Source organism: Crotalus tigris, unplaced genomic scaffold (assembly GCF_016545835.1).
Source record: "Crotalus tigris isolate CLP2741 ecotype Arizona unplaced genomic scaffold, ASM1654583v1 scf7180000018636.906410, whole genome shotgun sequence".
Classification (NCBI taxonomy): domain Eukaryota; kingdom Metazoa; phylum Chordata; class Lepidosauria; order Squamata; family Viperidae; genus Crotalus; species Crotalus tigris.
In genome coordinates, this window is record NW_024097116.1 from 31217 (window position 1) to 45672 (window position 14456).

Genomic DNA, 14456 nt, shown 5'->3' on the forward strand with positions numbered 1-14456 from the left:
AGTGGTTCTCAACCTGTGGGCCGGGACCCCATTTGGAGTCGAACGACCATTTCACAGGGGTCTCCAAACAATGCAGTCCGCCATTTTTTTCCCCTTTTCCTTAGCTGTGCTACTCCCTTTTATTCTATTGGCTTTCGAAAGCCAATAGAAATTGTCCAGGCTGTCTCTGCCCTGCTGAGCCCGCCAAAAGTCCCATTCTGCAAACGGTGCTGCACCAGTTGAGTAGTCCTCGACTTACGACCAGTTGAGTAGTCCTCGACTTACAACCGGTTGGGGGTCGCGGCATTAAAAAGGTTGAGAACCACTGGTATAGGGTCTCCTGCTTGAGCAGCGGATTGGACTAGAAGACTTCCAAGTCCCTTCCAGCTGTATTCTGATTCTGATTCTGATGGATGATCTTTAGCATTAATGTGCCATATTCTGAACTCTGCACCCTTTCCCAGTGGTAAACATAATTAAAGGCTGATTTTATGACATTTGAACTAAGATGAGTTGACCTGTGGGGCTTTATGCACTTTCACTCAGATGCACTCAGCACAAAGCTAAGCATACACTTTATTCCTAGGCTGATCTCTCAAGCCCCAAAGCACAAAAGCAACAGGCAAACATATCACAAACTTCACCATAATGGGCATGCATTCAGCCATTGGATCAACATCTTTCAATTTATTAGCATGACAAAGGACACAATTATTTTGGATATGCCTGAATGCAATTTTCATTAACTTTGCAATGATTTATTAACAAAAGTGTCAGGAATGTAATAAAAGCAGTGGGACTCCTCAAAATGCCAAAATACAAGAAAAAAATGAAGAATACAGCAGAATTTCCAAACATGCCTTGCAGCATCAGGTCAATAAGGTTGCCTGATTCTATCAAAAGCATCACCATGGTGAGTGAACTCTGCAATTAAGAAAGAATAAGCACAAAAAATGCTAACATCTCATTTGAATGTAATTATACACAGATTACTCTTCACTGGAACCTGAAAGAACGGAGGATTTCCAATTGTTACCCAAATTTATGCAGGATCCATAGATTTTAGTTAATTTCAAATAGACCTGGGCCCCGTGTTATATATGTATGTATATAGGTGTATGTATACGCATATATTCAAAATTTGCACAATACAACCTTAGGAAAGTGGGCAAGTCCTATTAGAAAATATGTGTCTAGCTCAGAACTGAGAAATTTTCTTAAGCTGTTTGTTGTCTTCAGAATGAAATAAGCCCTCAACAGGAAATTGTATTTGTTAAACAAGATTAGATAGCTTTTCTAAAAAAAAAAAAAAACCAAACCCTTTAGGTGATCTTAATCATAAGTAAACATAGGTTGGGCCTGTTTCAGAAATTAAGTGGCTGCATGGATGTAATGGTTGTCCTTGAAAGTTGCTTATTCACATAACAGCTGCCAGTTTGTCATAGTGAGACCTGGCCAAACATTAAGCACCCTTTTATCAAAGATGAACTAATATCATAGATATTCCTACAAATAAATACAATTCTGCAACTGATGGTGCTATCCAGGTATAATATGGCAACTTATAGTGTTTTTTATTTAAATAATGGTGGATCAGGGACATGGTGGTCACCACTTGGGTTGGACAGCATGTTATAGTACAAGTCTACATACTATATAAAGCATAATTCCCTACTCTGGTTTTAATGTCAAGTTAAGAAGCCTTGGTTTCTTATGTTGCTCATATATAACATAAAGATTAAGCCCAAAAAATGGGGTTGGTCTCAGCATTGTTGCCACCAGTGCAGATTGGTATTTTAAATTATCATAAATTCATGATTTCCAAACTCAGGCATCTGCTCTGCTCTCAGATGCAACATACAGTTAACGAAAAACAGGCAAAATTAAAAAAAAGTCTATTTTGCTTGTCTAAAATTATAAAATGGGACAGAATTGGTAAAGGAACGGCCAGTGTTTCCTGGCCATTTTTCAATTTGCAGTACAATTTCATTGATTAAATCTACATCAGAGACAGGGAACATGTGACAACTATGGTTAATAGTCATAGATGAGACCTGGAATTCAACTTTATCTGGAAGACCACAGATGTCACATCTTTGACTAGGTAATTCAGTTTGAAATACATGATCCAGTTGAACTAGAATGTTAACACCTGAAATGCTCAAGGCTTATAATAGTTTGTTCTTTGACCTTTCTATGTCAACTCTACATCCTCCTTTTCATCTATGGCTTCTAAATTGCATCTCCATATATAGTTTAAACTTTAGCATGAATAAAATTGAAAAACTAACATTTTCACATCAGTGCTCTCTATGTTTGCATAACTAATTTGGACTTAATAGTGAAATGCTTCAGTCCCTCTGCATTGGTGCAATAGGAGCATTGGAAACCTTGAAATAACTTGAAATATTGTGTCTGGAAGGGATCCAGTAAAAATGATTTGAAAAGATTGATGTTGCTGAAAAGATAAAATTATAATAATACTAACAAAGCCAATGGCATTTGTAAAAAGCTCAAAACTATGTCCTGGTGTATTTAATAGCATTTACTCCCAGTTAAAATGCTAAGGTTGCAAACAGAGAGTCATTCACAATTCACTATAGTGACAGTCATAAAGATCCTTCTGAAGTTGACTGGACAAAGAGATCACATGTCAATGAACTGAGCAGTTTCTCAATCAGAAAAAAAGATAGACATATGGGTCCATGAGAAAAAAACACCCAAAATGGTCAGTGTATTTCTTGGGTTCAATTAAAATAGCAGTAAAACTTCCCACTTAGGTCTGCATAGGAATGCAGGGTTGATATTGTGTAATGCATTCCCCAAAGGCACCAGAATGGCTCACAAAGATAATACAGTACAATCCAGCTAAAGGGAGTAACAAAACCCACAAAGGTACTAAAAAGATGCTCAAGATGCTCACAGGCTTTGTGTGACATCTGTGCAATATGTATTTACTTACTATCTATATTATCAGGCCTCTGTACTCCATGTCCTGCTTTCTTCCATCTCCTTCTTCACCATCCCTGCGAGTACATTGGCAAGGTTAGTTTGCAATAAGTTTCCCTGTGTCGTTTGCATTTTAATATTATTTGATCTCATTTACATGTTTAAATTTGTTCCTGTAATAAAATTCATTAGTATGTTTATCATAACCACATAATGAATATAGCCCTTATGTAAAATAAAAAAAATTGAAAGTACATTAGAGACATTACAAGCTGTTTGAAATTACAGTGCTTTGCATATTATACCTTATTAATTAAATTATAAATTATTTATTTATGTATTTCTTTAATCAGGGGCAACCACTAGGACAATATTATATTAGCAGAAGAAATACAATACAACTCCAGAGTTAATTCATATACAAAGGAAGAGACCAACCTACATATAGAGAAGCACCAATTCATTTGGCCAAGGAGTACCAAAGGCCTTTTTTTTGGGGGGGTGTGAGGCAGAAACAAGATATAATTATGCAAAGGATATTCTATGTGCACATGTGCATGTATGTATCCATATTGTACAAATGATAAAACAAGAGTCCTTGTTAAGCTAATTCCTTCTTTAGTCTTTTTATGAACATAATGTCATCAGATATGCAAATAGAAAAAAATAATCAATAATTATTTGTTCCAATGCCACATTAACACAGAGAATTGGTTTGCACTTGGAAAGAAAAAGAAAAAGAAGCCCAGTTCCTCCACTCTATTTTTTCTCTGCTGCCATTTGCAAAGGAGGAAATATAAAATCGCTCTGCAAATTAAGGATTCTATCCAGATCAAAGTAACAATTAGAAGGCCTCTCTGAGAAGGTCACAAATCTGAAGAGGGTATGTGTGGGATAGATTTTTGTGCTCAGTTTTTCCCAATTAGTTTAGGAGTGCTAGAGGTTGTAGTCTCTGAGGACTGATACATTTAGACTACAATTCTTAGAATTCCTGGCCTTAGGACATGATGTCCAGAAATTTTGAGGGCCACAACATCACATCTGTAGAGACTTGTGAGAGCGACCCTGCATACTTTTGTTTATGTGTTGTTCATCTTGTCTGGGTAAAGTTTAAAGGAACAATGGGCAATCCAGCATTGGCTGATTCACAAAAGCAATAGCAACAGCACTTTAGATGTATATACCACTTCATAGTGCTTTACAGCCCTCTCTAAGCGGTTTACAGAGTCAGCATATTGCCTCCAACAATCTGGGTCCTCATTTTACCATCCTTGGAAGGATGGAAGGCTGAGTCAGCCTTGAGCCAGTGAGAATTGAACTGCCTGTGCTGGTTCTCGTCCAATATTTCAATAATCAAAACCCCACTAGAAGAACAAATATTTCCCAAGCACTTGATACAGGGAAGCAATGTTGGACAAGAACCAGCATAGGATGAGCTTTTTTCATGTTCAAAATAGCATATGCCAAATTGTGTTCAATCAATTGCAACAGGCATTCTCACTCAAGTCTGACATTATGGGCTGATGGGGAGTGATTGGCCCAAAGTCATTCAGCTAGCTTTCATAAAATGGACTAGAACTGAATTCAATTTCTAGCCTGGTGCTTTAATAATTAAACTAAACTGGCTCTCAAAAAGTTAGCTCAAATAGGGCTTCAGATTTGTGATCATGGCGCCGGCAGACATATGAGGCAATCGTTTCCTCCGCCTTCCAGTTTTCTCCTGCTGGGGAACCTGAAAAGGGTCAAAAGTCACCCTGGAGGGGCAACGAGTGTGAAGAGGACCCCCGACTGATCATGGAAGGGCGGCAGCCCTCCTGTTTGATCTGGGGCAACTCTTCTAACTGATGGGGAAAAGATCAGCCACTCACATGGCCCATCACTAATGCCGTTTCCAGCCGAGGCCAAAATTACTATCAAGCACTTCGAAAGCACCGTGGAGGAACTGGGTGAGATCCTACCTTCTTTGTATCCCAAGTATTTTCCTGTAAAAAGCTTCTTGAAACTTCTTCCCCCTGCAAGGAGAAAGGGAAGGGAACGTCTTTTTCCCACCCTCTAAAATGGCGGCGTCTGACTATGCAGGGAAAATAAAGCCCTGAAGAGAACAACTAAGTAACTAGACTTGCATTTTTCTGATATTTTGGGACCCAAAAAGTTCCCAATTTCACAGGGACGTGTTATTTTACCTACTTGTAAAAAATATGAAAAAGAATCTACATTGGATAAAAACTCAATCCGGGTTCTGAAAAGGATTCTAAATGCTACCGGGGACATCTTTTGGCGAAACATGGTACAGCAACTAAACATTCTTGACAAAGAGACCTGTTTACAGCCTAGACCCATCCTTGGTATTATCTTTAAAAAAACAGCTGGGAGCTGAAATTGGCTTTAAAGAAATGTGGAGGTGAATATTTACTGACTCTTGATTAAAAAAATAGCCTCCACTAAAGGACTACCTATAACCATTTCAGAAATGGAGGAGGACCAGCAACAAACCTCAATTAACTATAAATTTATACTTGAAAAAATTCTTGAAGCTACTGAGATAATTAAATCCAGTCTGAAAGACAAAGGTGCCAGCTTGAATCTACAAATTGAAACCCAGACTCCAACTAAAGAACTTACAACTCAGAAAACAATAGAAGCTGAAGAAATTAATACCAAGACAGAGGACCTTGAAGAACAGCAACTACCATAAATGCCAGCGTATAAGGCGACTTCCGCGAGCGCTGAAATCGGCGCCAAAGACGGGGGTCGTCTTATACGCCGAGTCGTCTTATATGCCGGAAATACTGGTAGTTTCTGGCATATAAGATGATGTTCTAGGAATGCGGCCCGGCTATAAAGACGGGGGTCGTCTTATACGCCGGGTCGCCTTGTACGCTGGCATATACGGTACAATATATTGAAAATGCTCACAACCAAACCCTGACTGCAACCAAAGAACCTACAATCCAAAAAGTAACAGAAGCGGAAGAAAGTAATACCAAGATAGTGGGTGTTAAAAGATCAGTATACTGAAAACTTAGATAACCAAATAACAACTACAAAACTGGACATGACCTTTTACTTAAACCAGAAGAAACTTGAGGAAGAAGACGAGACTAAATTGAAGATAAAGATACTAGAGCAAATATGGAGAGCTGCTCCACCAGGAGAAAAATTTAATGATTATAAATGGGCCTCTGGAAAATTGATGACTAGATGGTCTCGTTTGATTCAAGCAATATGTGCAAGAATGAAGGGAGATCTATCTGATGATTTAAAGGCACTGGCATGGAAGCCTGGTTGGCACTAGCATGGAAGCCTGGTTGGCTAGAGTTAGGTTTAAAAAATGGGGTCTTCTGATTCATTAGAGAGGATTTTAAAGTCTCAATTAATGGGCTAAAGGGAGATTTTGAGATGAAGGGAAATATGATTATTAGATTTAAATATTCTGGAAAATGATAAAAAAATAAGGGACTAACTGGCTTAATACTTAGGATTTAGATTTATAAGGGAAATCGAAAATAACTATTAGGAATCAATCTTGAACTATTCTTTAGCCCAGAAAATATAGATGATGGATTTGAGACAATAAAGGTTATTCTATTTGTAAGTAGTGATGTATTAGGATGAGAAATAGAAAATCTATATGAAATAGAATAAGAATATATTTAAGTAAGTAATATGTGTATTTTAGATATTATAACTTTTGCGCAGTGAAATAAAGGATATTTGGGTTGCCAGGAATTTAAATACTATGGATGTTAAAGGCACATTGGAATATTGTAATGAAAAATGAAAAATTAGCTAAAACTTAAAAACAGGATATGGATATATATAAGCAAAAATATATTGATAAATGTTTTAATTGAGTGTGTCATGGTTAGAAATTTACTAATTTAAGTATGATACATTGAATGTTAAGGGAAATAGAGAAGGAATTTTTGATAATGCAACCTGAGATATGTACTAGAGACTTTGTTATTGAACTATTGACTGCCCAAAATTTGTTTAAAAAAAAGTTAGCTCAAATATTATTAGAATGAACCATACTGTTTATGTTTTATGTTTATTTATTCTCCTAAGATCATTCTATTGTATTGAGTTTTGGCAGCATGATCTCTATGCCATAAAGTATGACAAACTAACGTATCATCTTTTATTACTTAAACCAAATGCTATGCCTTCAGACAGAAAATTTAAAAAATAGAAAAAGTGGAAATAATCCTTTCCATCTTTAAACATCTAAAATAATAGTGAAAAAAACAAGAAAATTCTTAACATGCAGACTTGTTCAGAAATATATTGATTCTTAGTTCCATCAAAAATATTAGTGTGGCTCCTGACCACAAAGATTTCCCACTTTTAATCCTGGGGCTGAATATCAACAGAATTAGTTATAAAGCACACACCCAATCTAATTATGAGTCTTCCACTGGAAGAAGAAAGAGTACAAAGCTGTTTGAGGGCTCATGAAAATATTTTATTTAAAAAATGAGACTTGGTAAACATTCAGAAGCTGTCAGCTTTCTTTCTAAAAAAAAAAAAAAAAAAGCAGCCTTGAAATTTGATAAGTAAATAAGAAGGTGTCACCCATCATTCTGGATTCTGGCTTATTTGGGAAAGGGGAGGCAGATTTCAAGTACACATTTTAATTCAATATATCACCATGTAACTTTATAGAAATGAGTAAATACTGTGAAAACAGCAGAGTTTGGCTTTCTAGCTAAGATATGGTCATGTTCACAACCATAACATTTCATTAAACCAGTATCTTACGCTAAATAATTGGCCTGCTCCAGCTCTCAATGGAAAGCAATATTAGATTCCAATGCATATTGATTTTTCTTAAAATACCCTGGACAGTTTGAGCTCAAGAAGATGAATGTCGAGAAAAGTTATGTGTGGCAAACCAAAAATAATAAGGGAAACCATTTTCCTTATTTTTAGCAGTTAAAAAAAAGATGGAAAGAAAAGGGAAAAGAATAAAAAATCAAAGATCTCTTCCATAAAACATCTATTCTCCAATATGAAATAGCAAAATAAAAAAAGTCTAACCCCTACCTCTCCTTAAAGTATTATTACAAGATTGATAAAATTCATTTTGTTTTGGAGATTGAATGCCGAATAATCCAAGCTAATTAGGATAACAACGTAGAAACAACTGAAGTATCTATCACTAACCAACAATCTTCTAATGGACTAAAATTGTGTCTTGGAAAAGGATATATATATTTATGTTGCCTCATAATATTCCAGAGGTCTACAAAGAAAAAGGAAAAACCAAAACAGCTCATTTGTTAAGTGTAAATGTTTCTATGAAAGAATTTTGGGGGAGTGGAGGGTGCTATATTTTGTGAATGCTATAATCAGAGGAGTGCTGGACACAATGCAAGGAAAACAGAAACAGAACGAAATTGTACAGATGTGAAAATAATGTTCCTGACAAATCATATTTCTTTTCTTTTAAAAACCATATTTCTAATGTAATAGAGGCAACTCTATTTTCAAAATTGTGAGGGCACTTGCTGAAATTGCAGAAGCAGCTCAATTTAATTGAGTGAAATGGAGACTGACTGCCTCACGTGTCCCCAAATATGTCCAAGCCTAGGAAAGCTGAAATGTAATAAAATATATACAAAATATCAATGAAAATGTAAAAAATGTGTAAAACCAGCAAAAAAAATGGAGGTGGACTTGAATTAGATCTAGCTCTGGAATTAAAATTTAATTCTTCTTCACCCATCCATTTCTATTACATTTTGGCCTTTGCAGAGAAAAATATCTTTTGTTTTCTCAATTCTCATGCAGGTATATGAAAAACAATTTTTTTCGAAGACATTCTCATTGATGGACTGTGTGTTCTTGCATTTATTCTTGTGTCTATGCCTCTGTTTATATAGCCAAGGATTGTATAAGCTCTTTTGGTTGCTGCCACACACTGCTGGCTCATATTTAAGTGATCGTCCAGTAGCACTCCAAGGTCCAAAATAGTTTGACCTCCTTGTCTCTGTAGGAGCCTGTCAAATATTAGAACACTGCTATCATGTCTCCCCTAATCATTCTTTTCATTCAACTAGTTATACTCTATTCCTCTAACCATTCTTCATGTTTTACAAAGCCTGCTAATCATTCTTGTGCTCTTTTCTGCACTCTTTCCAGAGTCTCAACATCTTTTTTGGTGGTGGTAGAGTAGTGATCAGAACTGGATGGAGTATTCCAAGTGTGGTCTTACTAAGGCTTTGTAAAGCAGTAATAGAATTTCATGTGATCTTGTTTCTATCCCTATATTAATGCAGCTTTCTCAACCTTAAGATGTGTGGACTTCAATCTCTGGCAGTTCTGGGGATTGATGTCCACACACTTTAAAGTTCCTAAGTATGATGAAACACTGATCTAACAGGTAAATAGGCTGATAAATGCTTCAAAAAAATCTTGTCTTTAATCAAGACAAAAATTTCCATAATTATTCCTCTGGCAGCTGCATTTGCACCAGCTGAATACGTAACAGGCTTTTCAGAGAGAAAGAACATCATAGCAGCCACAACTATCCAAGTATATGGGATAGTGGGCAGATCTGTGTTTTGCCAAGAAAGACGAAATCCTTCCAACAAATCTGTAAATAGTATTATTATTCCCCATATAATTCCCCATATAATACTAGGGGAATATTGCAATCCCCAGGAAAAAATGACATTTATTCCAAAATTCCCTCCCTCTTTAAACACCTTAGCCTCCATGCTACACTTGTTCTCAAATCAAACTAGTGTTCTTAAAAAGCACAACAGAACATTCATCATTTGGCACAGCCAAGGGAGTCAACACTTAATCCAATTCACATCAGCACCCGCAAGCAGTTCAACGGAATGCCTAGCTAGGCATCTAGCACCAAAATGATCCTAGAAAGTTATGCCAGGTGGAACTTTTTTATTACCTGAATGGGTAAAGAAATCCCAAAACCATAGACTACTAGAGAAATAAGGGGAGAAATCCCAGAAGAAGGGCAATCAGTGTAGCAGTTGTACCAATAGTCATATTTGACACGTGCTTATACATAAAGCACAGTAAAAAAAATAAATACAACATAGTATGAACAAATCTGTACAAAGACATTTACCATATCCTGCATTTTTTTTTTCCAAATGTTGAAAGAAACATTAATCCGGTGCATTGTACAAGAATGTGACATCATGATGTGTGTACAAAAAGGATATCACTTGCTTAGATCAGCACAAAGCTATATTTTTCATTTGCCCACTTTGATTCCCTCAGCAGGGACCTTTGGAGAGGTATCAATTTTAGAAACTTTATTTAGCCACAGAAGTACCATTATTTAAAACAATCTTGGTACTGCAACTGTAAAGAACAGGTTTTCCAGCTTCAAAGTGCTAGGGTGGGGGGGAGTCTTTTAAGAGACTTTTTAAACCTCAGTAAATACTCCAAAGTACTACTATAGTTTGTTGCCAATTACTGTACTGTTGCCATGAAAATGACATAGATGCATGTATAAAGTTATCAGGAGATAAGTATGGCTTGAAGGAGTTTATCTTACATTAATCTAGCATTGCAATTAAAAAAATATCAGTAATAACAGCTCCAGTTCAAAACACTCACCTTAACCCTGAATTCATGAGATGAATTCTTAGTACTTCTTTGAATTGTTCCTAGTTAAGATGCCTAAGAGAATGTTTGTAAAAGCTTTATGTCCACATTACAGATAACATTCAAGCTTGCAGGACTCTTAACAGTACCTTGACATCTGCTCCTGGAGTCTGGTAAAAGGCTCTGTTTCTACAATTAAAGAATTCTGAGCTCAGGCATTTGCTCACATATCCTGCATTATTATTATTATTATTATTATTATTATTATTATTATTATTATTGATGATGATGATGATGATGATGATGATGATGAAGTCCATCCCTGTTTTTAAAACACTCGATTTCAACAATATAACTGCAAGGTATGGAAAGGGGACATTTATTGTATCTATTGCTTAAATTGGAAATTAGAAGGTATTTTTTGCTTTTGTTTACTCCTAGTCCCCAGAATGATGCCCTCGATAAAATAGACAGTTGTATCATGTGGAGAAGGGAGTGAATAAAACAGTATCATTGTGTCTCTTCAAAGGAAAGAACAGCTAAAAGGCCATGCTTGTCCATGCTGTCATAGTTCTGCCCTCTTGTGCATGCACAGGGTGAGGCAGCAATTAAGTGACAGAATTGCTTTTCAATGTGATACAGTTCCTTTTTTTGCAGGAACCCTTGGTCTTGACCTATATGCATCCGTAAGCTTGGAGTGACAGAATGAAGTTCCTCTCAAATTTTGTCTATGTGAGAATGTTCTCCAGTATGTCCCTATAATTGTGCAAACTTTAAATTCTTCATGTTTTTTTTTAATTCACAGAGGAAAAAGGATCAATGGGGATTAACACAGCCTATAACAAATCAAACAAAGAAATTCCTGACTCTTGTTAGATTTATGTTTTCTTGTCAGCATTTGAACTGCACAATGTCACACAAAGCTAAAACATAGTATCTTTCTTTCCCTTCTCACAAACTGCTAATCAGTATTGGATCTAATCAAGAACTTACCTGATAAGTTCATAATGGGATATTTGCTTCCCAGGAGAAGCCAAGGTTTCTCATCACTGAAGAAAATTACCACCCTTTTTTTTCTCCAGTGCAAACAGGACCCACACAAATCACAACATTTGATGGTAAGCCCTTAGGCAGGAATAGTTTAAATTACAATTAAGAGATCTATTTCTGCCATTAACATCTGAGTGATAAGGCACTGCATGGATAAAAGGACTGTTGCATTTTTAAGCCCAGATCAGAATGCTTTTCAGAGTCAGAGAAAAGACAGCCTGTTACTTAAACAGCATGATCTACTCAAAGCCAAGCATATTAGAGTTGCACTGATTACAATGTGAGGTGGTTAAACACATTATTAATTCTCTCATTAAAATTAATGGGACTGACTTGACTTGTGTGCTCCTGGTTTCAAAGAACAAATAATAAGATTCAATCAAGTTACTGAGTATATATGCCCTATATGATGGTCAAATGTATGGTGTTCACTGATTCACCATTTCAGGTGGCAGACTAAGATAGTGTCCATTTGAGATCAAAGCTTCATCTGCTGTACTTCTGAACTTTGTCAGCAGCAGCTGCTTTCCTCATCTAAGTTATGCTTCTTTCCAAATGAAGTTATTTGGCAGCTGAGTGACCAGTTGTAAAATGCACAAAAAAAGAGCTGTGAAAATGCTGCAAACTGTCATCAGCAATAATTCTCCGGCAAGTTGTTGAATGAATGTATGGTGTTCCTATAATGGTGGCTGAATTGTAAAATCATCAAGAGATCTGCATCTGAGAATCTGAGTGCTACATCATGGATCTGTAAGGAAGTGGATTAAGAGAAAGAATGTGGAAGGAAAGGTAATTTGAAGAAACCAGATTGGGGAAATGTATATATTAGTCCTAATGTACCACTGATTATTGAGAATATATAAGAATAACATCACAGTGGCTGTAAGTAAGGTGGTTTTTTATTAGGAACTGATGGTTCCTACAGATGGGAAATGAAAGAGAAGGTGTTGCATCAAATGTACAAACATAGTTGAACAAGCATAAACCGAGCACAACTAGTACTAAAAATAAAATAAAACAACAAATAAAATCATAGCTGCCCACACCCATAATGCCATGCCTAGTCACAAAACCTTTGTTCATCCCTACTCTACAAAAACAACTATATTAGAATAGTTAAGAACATTAAAGAGAAAGCATACTATAAGATGATTTCATCATTTTAAAAACCAATATGTCATTCATTCTTCCCTTTGGAGAGGTTCTGTGAAGGGTGGTTGTCTTGTTGTGACATTTTGGATTGCTGCTCCAACCATTACAACAGGATGAAGAGGATGAAACAGCTACAGTCATTCTTTTATTTCCCATTGTCTGTGATAGCAATTCCAGTGCTTCAGAGAAGGTGAGAAAAAAACCCCTGGTTTAAATAGCAGAGATATTGCCAATATAAAATGCACTTCTAAAAAATTAGCTAAACATCCAAATTTACTCAATCTTGCCATATGGTAACAAAACTTATATAATTCTCTTGATCTTTAATCTCTATGCCAATGTCTGTTTGACAGATTATGGTTTCAGCCTCTGACAAATCTGCTTAAAGAATTTTTGGCTGCAAACTTTGGCACAGCAACCACTGTCTGAAATGCATTCAAAAGGCTAAACATTTTCATAATAGCTACTTTACACAGATTAGTAAGCTTCCCTTCAGGACACCGTGTTTTTTTTTTAAGTGACCGCATTCATTGGTGTAATCGCAGGCTTGTTCACAAAGAAAATGGACAGTTTCTTTTTTCTTTTTCTTTTTTAGAGTGTTTATTTAACACAGTGACTCTCTGGAAATCTCTTGCAAACTGATCAAGTTTATTGCCAACAGATAGCAATTGCAGCAAGAGATTATTATGGTCATTTTTCATGTAATTGGAAGCTTGTGTTTGGTTGCTGTGACTTGTGGGCTCAATGCCTCATTTTTATAATGCTTTATAAAGGGCGTTTCTTGCATGTCACAGAAATATGCCAGCCACCAGGAGATAAATAAACACTGCTGAGTTAGTATTTTAACATCTGCCCATGACTCCTTTTAACTATTATCAAATTTTAGCCTGTTGCAAAGATCTAAACTAAGAATAATCTGATTTTAGTTTTCAAGACTTGGTGGTGATGAGAATTGAAAGAAAAAAGCAGTTGTTCACAAAAGGAAATACTTCTGTCCTAGAAAATTTTATTTTATATTAGAAGAATGGTTTATATTAGAAGAAAATTTAAATTGTAGACTAAATTCAATGAGAGATGTATGAGTGTATATATAAACATGCGTGTGTGTGTGAGAAAGAGAGATGGGGGGGAAGATGAAGTGGGAGGAGAAATATAGATTGGGTTACATTCTCTTCTAAGCTACAGAACATCAATAACAAACACATAAATAGAATCTCATAAAATTGTGACAATTTCCTCTATACATTTTAGGAAATCCCCTGTATGAGTCACATAAGGAAATCATCATATGAAAGGGGCGTTGTCTTACCTGAACGCCTTTTCTCAGCACGGAGATGGAGAATCCACTAATGGGTTAACTCTGCCTTCTTGCTCATTAGACCAAGTCAGCCAAATTTTCCCCGCCCCTCCTTGGGTGATCACTCCCCATTCTAGATGAGGGCAAAGTGGCTGATTGCAGTTCAACGTGTTGGCTCCCGGTTTCCTGATATGAACTAGTTATTCTTAAGGGTGGGAATGGATTCTCCATCTTCGTGCTGAGAAAAGGCGTTCGGGTAAGACAACGCCCCTTCTCCAGCACTGGAGATGGAGAATCCACTAATGAGACATACCAAAGCCTCACTGTCCCAATGGGGGGGAACCGGAGAGGCCGCTGCCACATCTCCCGTGATTACCTGCTGGAGAACCCTCCTTCCAAAGGAGGCATCCGCGAATATGAAGCAATCTATCTTGTAGTGTCGGAT